This window comes from Peromyscus maniculatus, chromosome 9, assembly GCF_049852395.1.
Source record: "Peromyscus maniculatus bairdii isolate BWxNUB_F1_BW_parent chromosome 9, HU_Pman_BW_mat_3.1, whole genome shotgun sequence".
Taxonomy (NCBI): Eukaryota; Metazoa; Chordata; class Mammalia; order Rodentia; family Cricetidae; genus Peromyscus; species Peromyscus maniculatus.
The window spans coordinates 6,841,214-6,864,969 of NC_134860.1; the positions used below are offsets into that span (position 1 = coordinate 6,841,214).

Here is a 23,756-nt window from a genome sequence, read left to right on the forward strand (position 1 = left end):
TTGTTGCTGAGATGTTCTAAGAACCAAGAGGGCCGACACCAAAGCACCACCTGAAGAATGGTTAAGGGAAGGTGGGCACTGGGAATTTGTGACATAGCTGAAACACAAACTGCTCCAGAATGTCTTCTCTACATGTCTGGTGTATTAGTCAGGGTTTACTAGAGTAACAGAAGTTATAAACGGAAGCTCTCTATTTTACAAAGGGAATTTATTTTAGAATGACACTCCGGCTATGGTTCAGCTGATACAATGATAGCTGGCTATGATGGAAAGTCCAAAAATCCAGTAGATACTTAGTTCACAAGACTGAATGTCTATACTGGTATGCAGTGTATGCTGGAATCTTAAAGAAATGGGCTCTAATGCCAGTGAAGGAATGGATGTGCTAACAAGGAGAGAGCAAGTAGAGAAAGAGTAAAAACTTCCTTCTTCCATGTCCTTCTATAGGCTTCCAGCAGGAATTGTCCAGACTACATCTGGATTAAACATCAGAATTAAAGTTGTGATTTCTTATCTCAAAGATCCAGACTAGAATTAGATCTTCCTACTTCTAGTAGGTTAAGCAGAAATCTCCCATAGGTGTGCCAGGTTTGTTTTGGTTTTAGTTAATATCAGATGTATTCATGTTGACAACCAAGATTAGCAAACACAGTAGCATTCCCCTCTCCACTAATATTCATGAACAAATGGCTCCCTTAGAGAGTGAAAGGAAGGAGTGACAATAATCAAAAGGTACATCTGAGTCAGCTGTAGATCCCATGGTTATGATGACTTTTATTGGCCTCTTTATGGCCATGGATGGCTGAAAAAGAATAAATACCTGTCTCTGGTTTCTTGGGTAGTAGGGGATGAGCTAGAAACCCAGTGACAAGTCTCTGGCCTTTCTATACAATTGGAGAATAGACATTGAAATAAGTATGACATGTGTGGTAGTGACTGTGGTGGAAAGGGGTCCAAGAGGGCCAAATGGGTCTCTTTGAAGAGAACGGGTAAAGGCCTCTCACAGCAAACATACTAGACCTGTCAGAAGGAGTGGGGTTCCTCGGGCCACATGAATTTGGACTTTAAATCCTGTAGACCCCTTCTTGCTCACTCCATGTATCCTGAAAAGGAAAGACAAAAGAGAAAAAAAAAACACAAAAAAGCCAAAAACTCTCTCTTAATCAATGGGGATTAGGGAAGACTTCTGTGGGGTCTTCACTATATACAACAGGTACAAATCATCAATTGTTTTCAAAGCAAAAATGGATTATTAGGATTTGAAGTTTATTGAGGGTCAAAGAGGCAGGATTTGAAGACAGAAGTAACAGGTAATAAATCGTACTCCAGAGCCAAATCATATTGCAGAGCTCACCACTGCCACTAGGATCATGAGTGTGGGCACTGCATTGTGTGCCACCAAGAATAATTAAAATAGACAATGTGCCTGGTGCTGCTTTAGAAGCTTTCAATATCCAGGGTTCTGAAAATGGGATGCTGCCTCCCCAAATCATCAAGCGGAATGGACTCCTCCATTTCTCTAGAACATAAGCTCTGGCATGCAGTTGATGATTCAGGCATGTATTTGGGACCTGGTCTCTGTAGTAAGTGGTAGGGTTTCTGATAAGAACTCCTCCACCAAAACTTCTTTAAGATTCCAGCATACACTGCATACCAGTATAGTCATCCAGTCTTGTGAACTAAGCATCTACTGGATTATTGGACTTTCCATCATAGCAAGCTACCATTGTGTCGGCCGAACCATGGCCTGAAAGTCATTCTAAAATAAATCCCCTTTCTAACATAGAGAGCTTCAGTTTATAACTCTGTTACTCTAGTAAGTGTCAGCCAACAGCCCCTCCCTATGTCCACCCTGGAGCTTCTAAAAGGGGCTCCAATAGTCAAATTTACTAACTTTTCCTTTATGGCTTGGGCTTATTGTGACTCATTATTTTAAATATTGTTTCATTGTTTCTTCATAAATTCTATTAAATTATTCTCCCTACAATTGAAATTTCACTTTGGACATAAAATCCTATTCATGGAGGGTCAATTTTCTTTGCAATAATCTGAAGTTTATATTTTCTGTTTTCTGGCTTGCTGTTATGACTCTTCTCGGCTGTCTACTTGAGACATAGTTGAGGAACTGACACAATCAGACTGGCTTGCAGGCATGCTTCTGGGCATTTTCTTGATTGCTAATTGATGGAGGAGAGCTCAGCCCTCTGTAGGTAGTGCCATCCTTAGGCAAGTGAGCCTGGGCCATAGAGAAAAGGTAGCTGAGCCGACTAGTGAGCAGTTTTCCTCTGGTTTCAAGCCCCTGTCTTGAGATCTTGCCTAGGTTTCCATTGATGATAGACTGTAACTTGTGAGGTGAATAAACTCATCACTTTCTTAAATTGGATTTTTACTTTTATTATAACAATAAAAATCTGTCTAGAACTTGCCATATTCTCAGGACATTCTCTGATGGTCCATTCTTCTCCTGCCAGCCTGTATCCTCTTTTTGTCTCCACTGTACAAAGTTCCTGGACACTGCAATCTGTTGCAATATCTATTCTGACAACCACACCTCACTGCTTATGTAACTCTATTATGGTATTTTGTTAGTGTGATATAACATGTTTCTGTAATATGGCATGCTTCCCTAATTTTCCCTCTTTAAAATTATCTCTGGATTTTCCTTCTTTTTCCACTTTTAGTATCCTATGCCCCACAATAGAACACTTATGTCAGATTATTAAGTTCCACAGAAATGGGTGATTTTTTGTATTAACATTTTCCAATAGAAGATTTAGAAAAGCAAATTAGAACACTGTATGTGTTGGGTTGTGGGGGGGGGGGGTTAGGTAGGCACTTACATCCCACAGCTTATATTTTGTGAGGTCCAATTTTATGACAACATGACAAAAGCTAGGATTCCAAGAGGAGGTAGCCATATTTCTCAAATTTTCCATATGATCAGGGTGTAAGAAAGCCTGTAGAGCATTTTCCTAAGTATTGTTTAACACGCGAGGGACCAGCCCATTGTGAGTGGGGTCACCCCTGGTCTGTTGGTCCTGGGCTGTTTAAGAAAGTAGGGTGAACAAGCTGTTTTGAGTGAGCCAGCAAGCAGCACCCTCCATGGGCTCTGCATCAGCTCCTGCCTCCAGGATCTTGTCCTGTTTGAGTTCTGGTCCTGACTTCCTTCAGCTGTAAACAGTGATGTGGAAGTCTAGGTCAGATTAACACGTTCTTTCTCAATTTGCTTTAGTCATGGTTCTTCATTGAAGCAACAGAACCCTAACCAGGACACTGTGCATGTCAAAGGACATCATTCAGGAGTTGGCTCTCTCCTTCTACCTTTTAAGAGAGGTCTCTCTTGTTTCTGGGATGTACCGTGTATTCTAGTCCAGCTGATCTTCCAGCTTCCAGGCAATTTCCAGTTCTCTGCCAGGAGTGAAGCAATCACAGATGTCTGCCACTGTTCTGACTTTTAGGTGAATTCTAGGGTTGAACTCATCAGACTTGTACAACCAGTTTCTTTCTTACTTAAGCCATATCCTCTCCCCCGCCCCAGCCCCTACTGTATTTTAAAAGCAAACAGCTAAAACACCCAAACAAATGCAGGATTTGGGGACTCAGGATGTATGGATGTCTCACAATCAAAATGAAGATTTAACAGAGGACTTTCTGGTTCCTCAGAAGCCCCTCAGGTACCCCATCCAATGGCAATGTTCTGTCTCCCATCAGTAGCAACCACTTTGCTGAGTCTTATACTCACTTAATATCTGTTGCATGAATCTACTACTGAATCCTCAGGCCAAATGGCAGGTGAGATCCTATCTCCAGGAATCCTCTGACTGAAAGCCTTTGAGTCCTTAGCTTGAAAGGTTCTCCAGCTGAAAAGCCTCTAGCTGAAAAGGGTCTAGTTCCTGTATCCTCATGCCTTATATACCTCCTGTGCCCAGCCATATTACTTCCTTCCTAGCGCTGGGGTTAAAGGTCTGTGATTCTCAAGTACTGGCATTAAAGGGGTGTGCCACTACTGTCTAGCTCTGTTTCTCTCCTAGACTGAATCAATCTCATGTAGTCCAGCGTGGCTTTGAACTCTCAGGGATCCAGATGGAGCTCTGCACCCTGAATGCTAGGATTGAAAGTGTGTGTCACCATTGCCTTGCTTTTTAGTCTCTGGCTTGTTCTGTTCTCTGACCTTCAGGCAAATTTTATTAGGGTACATAATATATCACCACACATCACTGTCTTCTGTCATCAAACTCTAAATCCCGAGTCACTTTCCTGTTCTTGAAGTTACTGTTTTTGTTTTCATAATACTCAGAACCCACACATTTCCCTTCTGTCTCCTTTGTCCTTGACAGTTCATCTAAGATGTGGGAGAACTCAAAGCATTTGGTATGTAGTTCCTCATGGTTTAAGTTTTGTGACTGCATACTCTATCGATGAAGTCTTACATGTCCGTCATATGTCCTGAACACTGGCAGCTGAATGGGGATAGGGATCACATTGCTGGTATAACTCAAGTCCATAGGGTAGATGCTTTGCTGTTTTATGAGAAGTCCCTGTAATTGTAGTTGGTGAACTTATTCAAAATTCACAAGACCAACAATAAAATTATTCAAATATTTAAACCTATAATTGACATCTGACATTTGGACTTGGACATTTTAAAGTCTTACAATGTTATTACATTTGAGATTTTTCTATATACAAAGAAGGTAAAATAGTTCATGTGTTCATATTGATACTTGGGGTTCAAAGCCATGGCTTTGAATTTTGAATTCTCATTTCTCAGGGATAAATGTGTTAACAGTATCATAATATTAATATTTTTAGTTTTTAGGCACAGCATATGCATATAGTAACTGAGACAAGGCAGAGTATAAACAATCTGTGTTGTCTATCTAATGAAATTAATATTGTGTCAGTAAAGTGATGTAAAATTGTATATGTGGAAATTAGTATACACACGAATGTCTTTGATTCATCCTTGACTAAAATCAGAATCAGCATCCAAGAGGAGGCCACGCTGCTTCAAACAGGACTTACAGGGGAGTGTTAGGAAGATGGTAGTCCAAGTGCTTTGTGAACTGAAGGGGTAGTACTGCCATTCAGCCTTTGTCTAGATAGGGAAGGAAGATCTTAAGTCAATATTTATAGTGCCATATGCCACAGAATATAACTGAATCCTTTATTCTGCCTCTTGTCATATTATTGCCCCTAAGCCATGAAAGTCTCTTCACTAAAGTGAGCAATTACTTCCTCTAATATTTGAAACTGTTTTTAATAGTTTCATGACTACTCAAGAATGAATATTTGATAATAGCTTTTGGAATGAATACTATAAGGAACTGGGCTTGTTTATAGAAAGCTGTAAGCTACGTTTGCCATCTGGGACTGTTTTTGCCATGGATGTATTTTGCTTAGGTAACTGGCTGACTCTGATCTCACTGAACTGGCGTTTTCAAGTAAAGTTAAAAGATGACCTTGATCTGTACTCATAACAAATTCTTAACTCTATGTCAACTTTTATATGAATTACTAGTGGAGACACATGAACTGTGGCCCAATAACTGTGGAGCCCACATGCTACTGGACTAGGCTCTCTGGATATGAGAGACAGTTGTTTAGCTTGAACTGTCTGGTGGGACCCCAGGCAGTGCACTCAGGATCCATCCCTGGTGCACAAATGGGCTCTTTGGAGCCCAGTGCCTATGGTGGGACAATTTTGCAGCCTTGGTGCAGGGAGGAGGGTTTTAGCCCTGACTCAACTGAATGTACCTGGCTCTACTGACTCTCCATGGGAGACTTTGCCTTGGAGGAGGTGGGAATGGGAGGTGAGTTGTTGGGGTAAGGCTGTGGCGTAGGAGGATGGAGGATAGGCGTAATCTGTGGTTGGTATGTAAAATGAATAGAAAATTTAATAAAAAAAAAATAAACAACTTCCTAGTATGGAGCCTACAGAAATTACTACCGGAAGATAATATGCAGCTTATTTAATTCAATCCCCATCTCCCACATTGGAGATGAATACTGTCTTTAATTCCAGTTCCTGGATATCTGACACTTCCACACAGATATATAAGCAGGCATGTAGCTAGAGTTTTCCTGACTTGCCCACAGACAAGACAAATCTTTGTCACCCGCCAGTCCCACAGCCGCTCAGACCCAACCAAGTAAACAGAGACTTATATTGCATACAAACTGTATGGCCATGGCAGGCTTCTTGCTAACTGTTCTTATAGCTTAAATTAATCCATTCCCATAAATCTATACCTTGCCAAGTGGCTATTGGCTTGCCGGCGTCTTCACATGCTGCTTGTCATGGCAGTGGCTGGCAGTGACTCCTTCTGCCTTCCTGTTCCTTCTTTTCTTCTCTGTTAGTCCTGCCTATACTTCCTGCCTAGCCAGTGGCCAATCCGTGTTTTATTTATTGACCAATTAGAGTAATTTGACATACAGACCATCCCATACCGCAGGCAGAAAGCCAATACACATAAAAATAAATAAATTTTTAAACAACAAAATAAATTTTGTTTATTTTGTTTATCTGTGCAGTGGTTGTGCACGCCTTTGATCTCAGTACTCAGGAGGCAGAGGCAGGAAGATCTCTGTGAATTGGAGGCTATCTTAATCTATAGAGCAATTTCCATCACAGCCAGGGCAACACAGAGAAACTGTGTCTTGAAAAACTGTACAAGAGGAGGAGGAGGAGGACGAGGAAGAGGAGGAGGAAGGAGATGAGGAGAATGAGAATGAAGAGGAGGAGGTAAAGGAAAAGCAGGAGGAGAGGTGATAGAGGAGGAGGTGATGGAGGAGTAGGTGAAGGAGGAGGAGGAGGTATAGGAGAAGGAGGTGGAAGAGGTGTAGGAGGTCAAGGAGGAGGAGGGGGAGGAGGAGGAGAAGGAGAAAGAGCAGAGGAGAAAACAAGCCAGACTGGGTAAATGGCTCACTGGTTAAAGTGCTTTCCACACAAGCGTGAATCCTACATTTGAAATCCAGAACCCATGTAAAGCTGAGCATGGAAGCTGTTGTATCTCTAATCCTAGTGCTCCTATGGTGAGCTGGGAGACAGAGACAAGAGAACCAATAGAAACACAGCCCACTTTTCCAGGCACACACAGTGGCAAACACAGTAAAGAGAACCAACTTAGATGGTTCAGCTGGTAAAAGAACTTGCCGTGAAGCCTGAAGACCTAACTTTGTTCCTTGGAACTTGTATAATGTTGGAAGGAGAGGATAGACTCCCAAAGTTCTCCTTTGATCTCCACATGCAAGCAATGGCATGCTCACACCTCTCCCTATACAGACTAAAAATACATTCCAAGGTGGCCCAGTCTCTTGGTAGAAGGTAAGAAGTAACACCTGAGGCCATCCACTGACCACAACACCCATGCTCACACTCACGAAAACACATATGCACACATATCACACACAAACACATATCACACAAATAACACACACACACACACACACCACAGTTTAAACAACAACAAAATTACCCAGATCTCCTTCACTGTCTTACAACTCATTCAGACAACTTTAATATACTACTTGGTAGACAAATGAATTTTCAAGTTTGACACTCAATCCAGTGGCCCAGCAGAAATGGATCTAGACCAGAATATCCAAGTCTCAAGTTCTACTCATCTAGCCTTGGGAATCATCCAGAGCTGGAAGTCTGTATTCATGCTTTAGGAAAACACATTCTGGTCATCACTGCTCTGTATAAAGTCTTGGTCAATTCTTACCTCATCCCAAGCCTTCTCTTATTCTAGAATTGTCTTGAGCCCCATAACTGTGGCTATGACAATGCTGAAGTATCCCAGCACTGGTGTCATTGTTGGACGGAGCTGATCTGAGCATCTTTAGCCCTTCTGAAATGGGAGCATCTATATAAGCTGGGCGTGTTTCATTTTGCTTGCTGTCTGTCTTCCAGGGAAATGGAAGCAGTGTGAGGTTTGATTTGTTGTCTAGTGCTCATGCTCAATGCTAGCATAGAGTCACTGTACAGTAAGCACTTTAAATAGACGAGTCAGAAGGAGGACATGGTGGCCCATGCCTTTGATCCCAGCACTCAGAAGGCAGAGGCAGGTATATGTCTGTGAGTTTGAGGCTTACTTGGTCTATACAGCGAGTTCCAGGACAGACACAGCTACATAGTAAGACACTGTCTCCAAAAACAAACAAGCAACCAAAGAAAAAGTAAGTTGGAGATTGGATCAACAGTTAAGAGCACTGGCTTCTACTGCAGAGGATGAGGGTTTAAGTCCCAGCCACCATACTGTGGTTCAAACACACTCTTCCAGCCTCCTCAGGCACCAGGAACACATGCATAGATCAAACATACCTGCAGGAAAAACACACAAATACATAAAAAAATGAAAAAATATTAAAAAAAGGAAAAAACAAAAATTAAAATAATATTCAAATGAATGCCAGGGGCTTATGAAATGGCTCAGCAGGTAAAATGAAATGGCTCAGCAGGTAAAGACTTGTTGCACACATCTGGACACATAAGTTCAATCCCCAGTATTTTCTTAAATGTGGAGTGAAAAAAAAATGAGACTGAACAAAGTTGTCTTCTGACCTCCACATGTGCTGATATACAGAATAAAATTTTGTAAAAATAAGAAAGAGAAAAGAAATTTTCAAAAAGGAACAGAAAAGAACTGTCAAATCAGATCGGAGGTATGGCTCTGTAATAGAGAACATGGAAGGGCCTGTTTTCATTCTCAGCACCAAAAATATTCACACTAAAATGTGGAAGAAAGTGAATTCATGCTCCAATTCCCCTGAATTTAGCATCAAGGTGAGGGTCCTGGAGCCCAGAAGACCTGACTGGAATCCCTGGCTAATTGTCCGAGGTCTCTATATTGTCCCTCATCTGACCTGGAGCCAGGATCAGGTGGCCACTTTGCTGCAGAATCCCCCTAATCAAGGACTACACAAACCTGAAGCCTCTTATCCTTTAACTTTTCATAAAGGCCCCTTCTCAATAATGCCAGAGAGGGTGCTTCATAGGGCTAGATCCAGGACAATAGGTAGTGACACTTCCTCCCTTCTTCCCACATTTCTGCCCACAAACCTGGCCCCCAACACAAGAATCAGAGCCAAATTCTTCTAGCATAGACCACTTTGATCAGCCTCTCCATTTCCTTTTTCACCTGTTTCTTGGTGAGGAGGGTTGGGTGGGATGATGGCTCCATTGCAGTCTCTGTGGGTAGATGAACACAAGTGAACTTGCATAGTGACAAGGCATAGAGGATGGACAAACCACCCTGAGGCTCAAAACAGAAAGATCATGTCTGGAACCAAGTGACAACCCAAACATATTGGGCCAGGCTGAGATCACTACTCTGTGGATCTTAGCTCTCCAGTCACTCTGTACAGATGTGGTTATGAAAGCAGTCAGGGATTTCCTCTGTGTCCCTACACATTCTTCAGGAGAACAAAGACCACCACTTCAGGCATATTCACAGAGGCAGAGGATGCAACTTGGTCCAGAGCCCCGAGCCTGCCTGTTTTTTCAGTAGCCAGGAGAAAAATGGCACAATGCACAAGCACTCAGGTATTGTGCTCCAGCTCCTCTGCCCCCTGAAAGGGTCACCTCAAACCCACCTCCTCCAGGAAGCTCCCCATCTCCTGCCCACCACTCACTGTGCCTTCTACAGAACCATTTTTCCCTGTTTTACTCTGAGACTGAAGGCCAGCTTCCTTCTCCCCTTCTCTGGTCTCCAGACATTCTCCATTCTGTCTCCCAAGTAGACTCCTCAGTCTTGACTGCATGTCTAATGATGTACCCTATAGGCACTGAAGGAATGCTCTAAGCCAGCTGTGAGATCCCAGGGGATGCCAAGAGCTCTCCAGGATACAATAGTATGTCCAGAGAAGGGACTGCTGATGTCATCAGGAATAGATTTTGCCACCTTGCTAATTCGTTTTCCCTTGACTGATCAGAAGCCCAGGTTCACTTTCCAGAAGCCTCTCTTGAAACAGCAGAATCTATTCAGTAACTCCTTTTTTCAAAGCCAGAGTTCTCTTAGTTTCATTGGAAGGGCCATAGTACATCCCAAGTGGGGAACTTAGCTATACAATCCAAACAGTGTCCAAGAATGTCTCATTCCTTCCTCAGTATCCCTCTATTCAACAACACGAGCAATTAAATACTATTGAACCACAGATGATACCCCAACTCCTTTCATTTAGAGTTCAAATTAGAATGGAGTTCAGACACTTATACTCCTGAGGAGTACCTTAGTATACTTTCCAATGCCCAGATTTGTTATAGGACTAGGAGTAGTCAAGTAATGTGTTGCTCTAAGTAAGAGATCCTGCCCAAGACCTCTGACCATAAAAGACTTTACAGGAACCACTCCTCTTCATCTTCAAGAGTGCTAAAGATGGTGTACAGTCTTCAACTGGGAGCCACAGGCTACAGAGCCCTTAAAAAGGGACTCAGTTTACTAGGAAACTACAAGTTTCTATTTCCTTTGCTTTTAAGGCAGTTAAAGGCAAATAGACAGTGCCTAGGCAGGGACTAGCAATCCCTCCCTGGACCTCACATCCTAGGTGCTTTTCCAGGAATGCTTTGAAGCTGGTTTTCTTGGTTCTAAAGTTTCTGGTTTCAAAGTAAAATATCAACTAACACTGTATGTCTCTCAGACAGAACAAATAAATAACAGTAATATGTTTTCATGAGTTCATCAGTGGCAAATCCAGCCTAACTGAGGAGTGGGAAACCAGGACTGTGTCCTGGCCTCTCTGGGCCTAGACAGAGGGAGGAGCAGGCTCAGGTTAGCCTCTTCTACAGATACAGAATGAGGTGGAATGGATACTGACCAGGCTGAACAACCCTCCTGAGCTCCTGCAGGTATGGTTACAAGCAGAATCCTAGTTAACATTCCCAGGAGCTCCTGAGGAGGGCATGGCCTTTGTCTGACCTTCTGCACCATTTAAAGGTCAAGCATACATCTGTCCAAAGGATACAAAGTTCTTTCATTCAGCAGATGACAGGACAAGGAGCCAAGGACAGGAATGGTGACCTCCTGCCATAAAATATGTGACAAAAATAATGTAGAATTCACCTGAATTAATATCAGGGGCCTTCTGTGTGGTTTGGGGTCTATGTTATTGTTATGCAATAGCTTGAAGAGCCCAGTTCCTATATTCATTGGATTTATGATAATGGTGTACTTGGAAATGCCTGCAACCATCCTGAACAGAGGTCAGGGAGCTGGATTCAAGAGTAGAGGGAACATGACTGAACCAGGATTGAAGATTTGGAATCTGAGGTCCAGCCCTACCACGTACCTCCTGGCTGAACTTGGCTCATCATTTTCCTTCCCATGTATATACCTTAGGGGGATGGCCAAGGAGCACTGTCTCTGGATTGACGGTGCCTGCCTCAGACCAGCAGGTCACCAGTAGTCAAGCCACTTCTCTGCAACAGGAGTAAAGTTCAGGAGATAGACAGGCCTTGAGAGTGTGCTTAGGCAGCAGGATCTCTGCACATGATCAGGAGATGGTGACTTTGCCACCTGCCTCCTTAGCTTAGTGCCCAGAAGAAAAGATGCCAATGAGGCTGGAAGTTCAGGGCCAGGGGCAGCCGTGTCCTTACCAGAACACTGGAAGGCAGGCTGCCACTGACTTCTAGAAGGGCTGGGGTTGTCCTCCACTCCTGGCTGAAGTCAACTCTTTCTTTTTCTTTTTCTTTTTCTTTTTCTTTTTCTTTTTCTTTCTTCTTCCTTCCTTCTTTCTTTCTTTCTCTCTCTCTCTCTCTTTCTTCCTTCCTTCCTTCCTTTCTTCTTTCATTTTTTCTTTCTCTCTCTCTTCACTTTCTTTTTATTTCTGCCTGTCTCTCTGTCTTTCTTTCTACTTTTTTCTTCATTTCTTTTTTGTTATTTTTGTTTTAGAGAGACAGAATTTCTCTATGTAGTCCTGGCTGCCCTGCAACTACCTCTGAAAACCAGGCTTGCCAAGAACTTAGAGATCTTTCTGCCTATGCCTCAAGAGTTCTGGGATTAAAGGTGTGGGCAACCACCCCCCAGGTGCAGTTCAAGAGTCTAAGGCTCTATGCTAGGACTCTGATTCTACAGGAAGGAAGCAGGATGTACTTGCATTCCAGTTTGATGCCAAGGACAACTCCAGAACAGAGAGGCAAAGTGACAAACTAACCCCCACATAGTGAGATGTAACATTGGGCTAGAATGCTCCACACAGAGAGACAGGGGACATTTCTAAGTAGAGTGGCAGACAGAGGCTGTACCCAGGCTGCAAAGGGGTTGGTGGATGCTAGGATTCTGTCCTGGTGTCTGACATGTATACTCTGGCTTGTACATGGGCTTCTCCCATTCTAACCCTCCTCACTTTTCTTTCACTTCATTTTGCTGTAGTTTTGAAGACAGGGTCTCACTGCGTAGACTTGGCTGACCTGGAAGTTGCTATGTAGAGGAGGCTGCCCTGAGCTTCTGGAAATCTGCATGCCTCTGCCTCCTGAATCCTGGGATAAAAGGCGTCCATCACAAGGCCTGGATTTTCCTTTACCTTCGCTCTCTCTCTCTCTCCATCTTCCAACTTTACCTCCCCATTTTCTGGGCTATGTGGCTTTTAAAATGATGTTCAGTGCCTCACGAGGAGGCAGGACCACAGATTACCCTACTGCTACATCTGGAGGCTCTTCCACTGTCTACCTTCTGTCAATCCTGGACAACATGTAGGTTGTTAGTCAATGTGGCCAAGTACAGCTTCAAGGACTAAAAGGACTTCACTGGCTCAGGGTCCATATTTTCTTTTTGCAACTCAAAAACTGTCTCCATTGAAAGGAGCTGAAAGAATGGAGAGAGCGAGGGCAGGATGCCTTAGTTGGACTCTGGAGACAAATAATCCATTCATTCTTTAAGCTATAGGTCGTCTACACTGCAAACCTACCACATACTCAGTCTTTCTTCTCAAAGAAAGCAGCATCAAAGAAATGGTCAGTTATCTTCTCAAAGGAGGCCAGCTCCAACACACTCTCCTTCATGTTGGCCAGGCTAAACCTGGTAATACCCAGGTGTTCACCCTGTGCAAGGAAAGATGATCAATTGTGTCTCAAGCCACTCCAGGAAGTTCAAAATGAAAGCAGGAGACATTATCCCAACACTAGAACCAATAGGAACAGCCAAGCAGCTATTTGTGGCACCACACAAAGCAGGTGGTTTTTAGTGCAGCTTCATAGCCATTGGTGCTTGATGATCCCAAGGACAAGGAGCCTGTCTCTTGTCAATTGTACCCAGATGCTGTGCCACACAGAATTAAAAAAATCTGAGTTTTAAAAGGGGATCGCTTCTCCTTTCCTATGATCATTAAGCTGATACTAGAAACAATTTAGCTAATTCAGGTCAAGGAAATGAGCCAAACATACAACAGATCCACACAGGACCGCCACTGTCAATATCTTAGCTTATGAGGGAGGGCTTCGTGAAGCCTCACCTGAGGATTTATAGCCAGGTAGTGGTTGTTGGGGGTGAGAACATACATATTCTTCAATGGTGTAAACACTGGTGAGGTGCCCATGGTTCAGTAAAGAACCTGTCCCTCAACCCTACTGTTGTAAGCAGCCCTAGTGACATTCATTTTGTCATTTAAAAAATTCATTCATTCATTCATTCATTCATTCATTCATTCATTCATTCATTCATTCATTCCTTTGTTTATTGGCCTTAAGATGAGAAAGTGCAGCATTTCACTGTCATTTTGAGAAACCCACCAGAAAGGGGATTTTTTTCTTTTTTGATTAGCATGCCCTGGTGCATTTTAAGCACGCTCCAGTAGGTGGCGGTGTAGCGGGAGGTCGCACAGCAGCAGGTGAGAAGCCTCTCTGGACAGACCCCGGGGCAGAAGAGGAAGCGGCACGTGCGGTGCTGTACAGTGGCCGAGGGACAGCGGCTGCTCCCTGAGCCCTAAATCCAGAAGCGCCCGGGAAGCTGCAGCAGCAGTGGTTTCTGTAGTCGGAGCCCCGAGAAGGGCGCCCAGCAGCCGGCACCATGGTGAAGGAGCGGTTCCGGGAGACGGATGTAGCTAAGAAAACGGAAGACGCGGCCTGTGGTGGAGGCTGAGGTCCCGGGTCCCAGAGGGTTCCAGGTGAGGGACAGTTGTGAAGGGAGCGGAGAGAGAAGTTCCAGGATGGGATTTCAGATCTTACCGGGTCCCCGAACTGCGGCAGAGAAAGTGGGATGGACCGAGCAGTGTCAGAACGGGCGTCCTGAGCCAAGATGCCACCTCCCGAAGCCCCGCGCTGACTCCTCTCAGGAACTTTTCCCTGGCACGAGGAGACAGTGTGTGCTGACCCGAGGTTGTCAGTAGTCCTAAGATTTTCAGAAGGCTGAAGTGGGGAACCGCTTGAACTTACAAGTTCAAAGCCAGCCTTTCAACTCTAGGAGATTCCAGCTCAAACAAACAAGCTAACAAGTAAACAGAAATCAAGGATGGCTCAGAATCTGCCACTGGCAAGTATCCTTAACATTTAAAATCATTTCTATTGCATATATTCAAATCATAATTTAATATTATTTGTTTTTTGTTTTTTTGTTTTTGTTTTTTTTTAAATGTGCATTAGTGTTTTGCCATGGGGAGTTTCAGGTCCCCTGGAACTGGAGTTACAAACAATTGTGAGCTGTCATGAGGGTGCTGAGAGTTGAACCCAGGTCCTTTGGAAGAGCAGCCAGTGCCCCTAACTGCTGAGCCATCTCTCCAGTCCCTTATTTGGTTATTTTTAAAACTGCCCATTCTTTCTCACTTTTTCTTTGCTGTGCCCACAAATGAGGGAGGTAAACACCTGGCCTTTGGAATTCTTGGTATTCTGCAACTCTTCAGAAGCTGGCCACTTACTATGATCCTTTAAAGCCATTGACTGAGATAATCTGTGGAGTGGAAGCAAACTCATACAGCAACAAAACACTTCAAATTGGATTAACCAGCAATTCAACAATGCAGACTTAAAAAAAAGGACTGAGATATAGTTAGTTGTAAATTCTATAAACTACCATATATCATTTCTAATACAACTATACCAAACACTAAGTAACTAAGAACATTAGTAATAAATCCCATAAACTTTCAACACAGCATATATTTACATTCAGGCTTTCAGCAATGGCTTTCCTCAAGAGCTCCTCTTCTTTCTCCTCCTGGCTTTTACCCCCCTAGCTTCCTGCTCACTCATTTTGAGAGCCAAAGCAAATTATTCTTCTTCTGACATCTAATTTTTCTTTTAGCCAAACACTTTGATCTGTTCGACTGTTTTGTCTTCATTTTCTGCAATCCATTCTCCTCTTTTGCTTCCTCTCCATCACTGTCAGAGATCACTATGAGTAGGTCCTCCAGTCTACACTTCTTTATACTGACACAACTGCTGGCTTCTGGATCCTTCTTCTCCTAGTTCTGGCTTTCAGAGTCTTCTTTAATTTTTTTCTTTCTTCGTTGCATCTTTTTGTCGCAGCGCTGGCAGCTCCACCAAGCGCCTCCTGAATGCTGGGGTTTGTGAGCAGCCGCAACTCCTCAAAGTGAGGAACGTGCCAGGCGGTGCAAACTGTGAGTTTTCACTTTGTTTGTTTGTTTGTTTGTTTGTTCTAAAGGCAGATCTGTTCATTTTTAAGGAGCACGAGAGAGTTTTGAGGCCAGTGTTGAGCACTGAAGATTCCTCAAGAATGCAGCATTTGCTGCTTGGTCTAGTGGAGAGCAGTCACATCCGCCATGGTTGCGGCAAATGCAAGGACACACAGGGGATAATGGGAGCACACGTAATGTGGTCTCAAACATACCTGCAGGAAATATACCCGTATACATAAAAAATGAAGTATTAAAAAGGGGGAAAACAACAATTAAAATAAGATACAAATGCAAGTCAGGGGCTTATGAAATGGCTCAGCAGGTAAAGACTAGTAAAGCAGGAGCTCTTACAAAATTTTTTTTAAGGCAGAGATACCGTGGTGTTGAGAGATGAAGTCAGGTAAGTAGATAGATAGATAGATAGATAGATAGATAGATAGATAGATAGATAGATAGATAGATAGAAGGATGGAAGGAGGGATAGATAGATAGATAGTAAATAGAGAGTAGATAGATGGATAGATAGATAGAATTATAGGCCTATTATCCTGATGAACCTATAAATTCAAATTTTCAATAAAATATTTGCAAATCAAGGTCAGGATCACATCAAAAATATCATCCACCATGGTCAGGTTGTCTTCACCTCAAACACGCAAGGATAATTCAACATACACAAATCAACATATTTATTCCACCACATAAAATGAATAAAAGGCAAAACAATATGACCCTCTGAGTATATGAAGAAAAAGGCTTTGTAAAATCCACTTTCATCAATGATAAATGTCCTGTAGTATCTAGGGATATATAGGATATGTTTCAACATAATAACATCATTGTACAACAAGCCCACAACAGCGTCATGCTAAATAGAGAAAAACTCAGAGGAATTCCAAAAAAAAAGAAGGAACAAAAAAATTCACTCCTTCCACTCCTAATCAATATAGTACTTGAACTCTTAGCAAGAGCAATAAGACAACTGAAGGAGATAAAGGGGATATAAATGGAAAAGGGAGAGTCAAAATGTCCTTATTTACAGATGATATAATTCTAAACAATTAAAACTTAAAATTATTAGAAGTCCCTTAAGTCTCATGAATAGATTCATAAAAGTGAAGGATTGCAAAATTAACACACAAAAGTCAGTGTCCTTCCTGTATACCAGTCACAAACATACTGACAAAGAAATCAGGGAAACAGTTCCACTCACAAAGGGCTTAAAAATATATGACAAGGGACTGGAGAGATTGAGAGATGGAGGCTAAGAGCACTGACTGCTCTTCCAGAGGTATTGAGTTCAATTCCCAGCAACCACATGGTGGCTCACAACCATCTGTAATGAGATCTGGTGCCTTCTTCTGGCCTGCAAACATACAGGCAGACAAAACACTGTATACCTTAATAAATAAATAAATCTTTTAAATATATATATATATATATAAAGATATTTTATATAAGAACACTTTAAAAGCATGCTATTAAATAATATATATTCCACACTTTCTATGGAACTTAACATAAATGTTCTATTATTGGGTAAAGGATAATTTTTAAAGTGGAACAGGCAGGAACATCCAGAGATAATTTTAAAAGGATAAAGTAGGGAAGCATGATATATTAGAGAGAAACATGATATATGAGATAGAAAAAATAAAAAAAAAACACTTTAACAGAGAAATGTAAGCAGTGGGTGTGATTGGTAGAGTTGATATTGCAATAGATTTCAGTGTCCAGAAACTTTATAATTGGTGAAAAAAGAGGCTACAGGCTGGAAGAAGGATGGGCTATAAGAGCATGCCCTGAGAATATGTCAAGTGTTCTAATTAACTTTTTATTGTGATAAAAGCCCAAAAAGTCAATCTAGGAACGTGAATGGTTTATTGAACTCACAGGTTGCAGTCCATCATCAAATGAAGCCAAGGCAAGATCCCAAAGTAGGTGCTAGAAACCACACAAAATACTCTTTACTGCTCTGCTCAGCTAGCTTTCCTCTGAGGACCAGGATCACCTGCCTAGGGATGGCACTGCCCACAGAGGGCTAAGCCATCCTCCATCATTTAGCAACAAGAAAATGCCAAGGAGGCATGCCTGCAAGCCAGTTTGATGGAGTCAAAACTTCAACTGTGTGTCAAATAGACATCCAAGATTAGCTAGCTATCAGAGGAAGCCAGAAGGGGAAATCATAAACTTCAGCTTACTGCAAAGAAAATTGACCCTGCATGAATAGGATTCTATGTCCAACGTGAAATTTCCATTGTAGGAAGAATGATTCAATATGGTTTATGTCAGAAGTGAAATAATCATTAAAATGATGAGTGTTTATAAGCCCAAGCTGTAGGGAAGAGGGGCTGGTGAAACCCATCCTGACCCTGGAGCCCAAAATTAGGGAAGGATGGCTCATATAAGGCCAGTGAGAGAAACACAGTTGAGCTCAGATCAGAGCCATCTCTGCCCTTGTCCAACTGACTTGTGAAATCAACCAATCACAGAGCAGGACAGTAGAATCCTGGCCCTAGGGCCCAGAATCAGTAAAAGAAACACAGCCTGTGTTTGGGACCTGGGCCAGAGAAATGAACAATTTGTCCCCAAAACTAGAACCCAGGAAACATGCCTTGGCCCTGAAACTAGTAGCAAAATAACACTCTAGGGCCCTAGAATCAGTCAGTAAAGGAAATGTACCCTGTCCTTAGAGGTAGTATCAAAAAGCCAAGAAAGGCCAGTGAAAGAAATGCAATTTGACCCTGAAATCAGGGCCATCTCTGCCCCTTGCTCACAAAACTGACCAAACCCTGGGCAGAAGATATACTCACCAATCACAGTTGACTCTACCCCCTAGACATCCTATATAAACCACCATGCCAGGTCAGTTGTGAGCTGTTCTCTCCACCGTGGTAGAGGCAGCTACTCTCCTGGACTCCTCCTTCCCAAATAAACCTCTTTCTCAAAAGAGTATTGGGTAAAGTACTTCATTGACTGCTGAACAGAAGAACCTTGCTGTGGCATCGCATAGTGGACTGAGCAAGGGGGAGCTGAACAGAAGAACTTTGCTGGGACATCCCATAGTGGACTGAGCAAGGGGGCAGCTGAACAGAAGAACCTTGCTAAGACGTCCCATAGTGGACTGAGTGAGAGAGAGCTGGTAACACTGAGCCGGAGATTGTGGCTCTCCAGGAGAGGAGCAGGATTGTTGTGTCCTGCAGAAACCATCCCAATCACAACAGGTATATCCTGACTTTCCTGAAGAGTCAGGACACCCTGACATTCCCGAAGAGTCAGAATACCCTTCCTTGCTGAAGCAGTTCCAGGCCTGACTATCCTGAGAAGTCAGAAAACCTTCCTTTCCAAGGTTGGGCTGTTTCTTTGCAGTCCCAGCCATCAGAACTGTGCTAAACAGCTCCATGTGTCCAGAACACCTTCAGGGCAGAGCTGTTGTTCTAAGTATCACGAGGTGTCCAGGATACCTCGCCCTCTAGTGCTGATCTGTCTCCAGTTCAGCTATCACAGCTGGGCTAAACACCTTCAGGGCAGAGCTCTTGTTCTGAGTAGCTTGAAGTGTCAGGGATACCTCGCCCTCAAGAGCTGAACTGTCTCCTTGCAGGTTCAGCCATCAATTTACTAACATTTTGGTGCTGAAACTCAGGACAACAAACCTAGAGTTTTTGCAGTTAGCTTAAACAAGCCACAAAGGAAAAATTGGTAGATTAGACTATTGAAGCCCCTTATAAAGGCTGCAGTGTAACATGGGAAGGAGCTGTTGGCTGACAGCACCTTTGACCATCCTTCCAGTGTTTTGATGGAGAGGTTCCTATCAGAAGACCTACCCCTTACTACAGAGACCCAAATACAACCCTGAGTCATCAACTGCATGCCAGAGCTCATGTTCTAGAGAAATGGAGTAGTCCATACTGCTTGATGATTTGGGGAAGGCTAGATCCCATTTTGAGAGCCATGGATGTTGAAAGCTTCTAAAGCAGCACCAGGCACATTGTCTGTTGTCATTATTCTTGGAGACACACACTGCAGTGCCCACACTTATCATGCTAGTGTCAGTGGTTAGCTCTGCAGCATGATTTCACTCGGAGTACGATTTGTTTCCTATTGCTGCTGTCTCCAATCCTGCCTCTTTGACCATCAGAGAAAATTCAAATCTTAATAAATCATTTTGCTCTTAAAGCAACCTAAGATTTATGACTGCTGTTTGCAAGGAAGACCCCACATAAATTTCTTCTGGGTCTTCCAATTTAAATAGATTAATCTTTGTCAGAATGCATGAAGTGAGCAAGATCTAGTCTGGAGGAGTTCAAGTCCAAATTCATGTGGCTCTTTCTGACAAGTACAGTGTGTTTGCTTTCTTCTCTTTTCTTTGAAGAGAACCCATTTTCTATGTCTTAGACCCTTTCCACCACAGTTATTACCAGACATAGCCTAATTATTTGAATTTCAAATGTACAATTATAGAGAGAGACCCCATTGTTTTGTGTCTGGGTATCAGGCTGATGCCCTCCTACCCAAGAAAACAAAGACTGGTATTCTATCCTATTTTAGCAACCCATGACCAAAAAGAGGCCACTAAAAGTCATCATGACCATGAGATCTACAGGTGATTTAGATATGATTTTTAATTATCTTCACTTCTTATCAAGAACAAGGGAGCCATTTTCTCATGAATACTACTGAAGAAGGGAATAAGACTGTGATGACTATTCATGGATGTCAACTTGACTATATCTGGGATTAACTAACAACCAAATATAAAGGGTACACATGTGGGAGATTTCTGCTTATTTTGAAGTAGGAAGATCTACTTCTAGTCTGGACCTTTGAGGTAAGAAGTCACACCTTTAATTCAGATCTTTAATCCAGATGTAATCTGGACCACTCCTTCTGTAGGAAACCTACAGGACATGGAAGAAGGAAGTTTTTACCCTTTCTCTGCTTGCTCTGTCCTTGTTAGCACATCCATTCCTTCACTGGCATTAGAGCCTATTTCTTTAAGATTCTAGCATATACTGGACAAGTTGAGACATCCAGTCAAGTGGAATGAGCACTGACTGGATTCTTGGACTTTCCATTCATAGCCAGATATTGTTGGATTAGCTAGAGCGCAGTTTAAAAAACCTTTCTAACAAATACCTTTTCCATACAGAGGTTCATTTTATAACTTCTGTTCTCTAGAGAACCCTGGCTAATACACAGGATACATAGAGACGATATCCTAGAGCAGTTATGGCCTCATAACAGTCTCAGCTCACTTACAAATTCCCAATACTCACCTTCCCTTAACCTTAGCCTTTCAAGGTGATTGCTCACTTCAGAGAACTCAACCCTCCTTCTCCACATCATCCTGATCTAATTCCTTGACATACTTTATTTTTTATATTATTGGCTATGGATTTTAAGGAGGGGAAGAGCCATTTTTAGGCAGTGCTTATAAAGTGAGTGTTCAACTCCCCATGGGTAAAGTAGTGAAAAGATTCTAATGAGGCCGACAGAAATCTCTAGCTTCGGAAGGAGGAGGTACCGAATGGCTTTCCCTGTGTCAACAGGAGAGACTCCTGGATAGGAAACCTCAGCTTCTGGTCAGTTCATGGAGAACTAATTAGCAAGGAGGCAAAGGCTGTGCCCCATGATATCAGAAGACCCTTTGCTAGATATTCTGTTGTATCCTGGACAGCTCTTGGAATCCCCAGTGATGTCACTAGTGTTGTAACAACGACAACATTCTTTAGGAAATTTGTTCCTTGACCACAAGCTTTGCCTGTAGACATGTCAAGATTGAGAGGTCTATTTGGGAGAGGGAATGGACAGCATGGAGAGGCCAGAGTGAGGCAGAAGGAAGCTACTCCTAGGTCTCTCTGGAAACCATGGGTAAATATGTGGTCCTGGGGAAGAGGCAGTGAGTTCTGGGAAGGGGCTTGGGAGTTTTCTGGATGTTTTGGGGCTTGAGCCGTCCAGGGATAGGACTCAGGAACTGCGAGCTTCTTGTGAGAAATAGGCCTACCATACTTCTCTGGGTTCCTAAAGAGCAGACCCAGATCAAGCATCCATGATGATTAGTTTGGCAGAGTCAGGAATTGACAAGGCTGAAGCTGCTTTGTTGGGTACCCTCTTCTTTCACTCTGAGAGGGAAAGGAGGCACAGAGGAACTAAAGACATTTCTGTACCATAACTGTGTTTCACATTCACTGGAGTCCTTTAGTTGTGTGCCAGTAATAATAGGGAAAGGAGAGTGCCCTGGCAAAGCCATAGGTTCTGATACTTTACATCATAACCACTAGCAGGGCAGGATCCACCACGTGCTACTGACTTCCAAGGATCCCTAAACTTTTGAGTACCCTGCTGTGTGTGGTACACAGATCAGTTCAACTGTTAGATTCAGTGGACCTGGAATGAGACTGTCCTCTTACTGGTAGCCCTGAATGTCCTGGAATGTCAGTGAGGACGGCTTTGTGAATCTGGTGACAATGTTCTGCCCCTGCCTGGCTTCTCCATTAACATGAGACTCTGAAGCATAGAGCAAGTGACCTGGGCATCCCTATACTACCTGAGTGCTTGTGGACAGTAGCAATTTTCTCCAGGCTCTGAAAGCACATGGCTGAGGGCTCTGAAGCCAATGTGGATCCACTGCAACTGTGAATAAGTCTTAAGAGGTTGTCCACTGTATCAGTTTGTCTAGGGAGACAGAGGAAACCATCTAACTTCTGAGACATCCACCTCCCTATAGAGAGATGAGAGAACTGACATCCACAGAAGTGGAGACTCAAGGTGGGCTTTCAGAACCTGTCTGGGCAAAGTCTCATCTGTCAGTCACTTTCTGTGCATCCTTCACTGTGTAAGGATTAACTGAGATGAGGCAGTGTGTAGAGCAAGCAGTGTCCCTTGAATTCTAGAATTGGGTATTACTGAAATAGCTCACCTTGTCTAGCATGACTTGTCAGTGTGATATAACATCTGAAAAGACACAGTTTGCCTCACATCACTCATTTGTTCTGGGATCCACCAAGTACACTTCTGAACCCACAGTATAGACTTCTGGTAAATTTCATATGGACTAAACATGATGCTAGTTCTTCATTTTAGGGCTGTCAGTAAATTCAAAAGTATGAAGTGGGGCTCTGGGAAAAGTCTATGGTAAAAGACCCCTAATAATCCGTCCTCTTGTGCCCTTTGCCTGCCTCTCTCATGCTCCAATGGATGTTGTGTAGCTAGAGTTTTCCTGCCTTGCCCACAGTCAGGACAAATCTTTGTCACCCGCCAGTCCCACAGCTGCTCAGACCCAACCAAGTAAACACAGAGACTTATATTGCTTACAAACTGTATGGCCGTGGCAGGCTTCTTGCTAACTGTTCTTTTATCTTAAATTAATCCATTTCTATAAATCTATACCTTGCCACGTGGCTGGTGGCTTACCGGTGTCTTCACATGCTGCTGGTCATGGCGGCTGCTGGCGGTGTCTCTCTGCCTCATCCTTCTGCTTCCCAGAATTCTCCTCTCTCCTTGTCCCGCCTACTTCCTGCCTGGCCACTGGCCAATCAGTGTTTTATTTATTGACCAATCAGAGCAATTTGACGTACAGACCGTCCCACAGCAATGTTGTAATTTAAGCTGGCTGTGTCACCTTTCCTAAGGGCATGCACATTGTCACGGGTGTCTCCAGTCAAGGAATTTGGCTTTGTGTAGCTTTAGGGGTAGCACCACAGCAGTGACACACTACATACTATTCCCATGACTATGACACATTTGATTTTCTGTAAATGCCTTTGCATGTCTGTGTGTAGCTTCTCACTAGCTATTTGTCTTTCTTCAAATTCCACAAGCACTCAGGCTGGAATGGAGCCTTGCATTTGAGGGAATGTTTGCTCCTGTGTCTCAGGGCTCACCTGGAGAGCCCCAGTTCTTATCATCTCCAGCCTGACATGTCACTAGTTGATCACACATTTGCTAACATCATGAGGTCTCAAATGTATTCTGCTGATGATTAGGTGTAATTTTCCTCATTAACTATAGGACTTACCTTTGTTCTGACAGGGCACCCACAACCTCCAACACTCCCAAATACTATAACAGCCTTGGGGATTCTCCACAATGTGCTTGTTCACATCAGGGGACCGATATTTCCTCCTCATCATCCTGACCTCCAACACTCCCAAATACTATAACAGCCTTGGGGATTCTCCACAATGTGC

General features: G+C 43.1%; 1 protein-coding gene across 3 annotated transcripts in view; it reads left to right on the forward strand.

The window, feature by feature from the left end:
* The first annotated feature begins 13,841 nt into the window (after nucleotides 1–13,841).
* LOC143266756 (disks large homolog 5-like) overlaps nucleotides 13,842–23,756 on the forward strand; it is a 38,212-nt gene continuing 28,297 nt past the window's right edge. The window contains exons 1-2 of one of the 3 annotated variants that reach the window (XM_076544283.1): nucleotides 13,842–14,100; nucleotides 15,458–15,549. The gene's annotated coding sequence lies outside the window, so the exon portion shown is untranslated. The remainder of the gene's footprint in view (nucleotides 14,101–15,457; nucleotides 15,550–23,756) is intronic. The other 2 variants (XM_076544281.1, XM_076544282.1) reach the window with 2 other exon arrangements.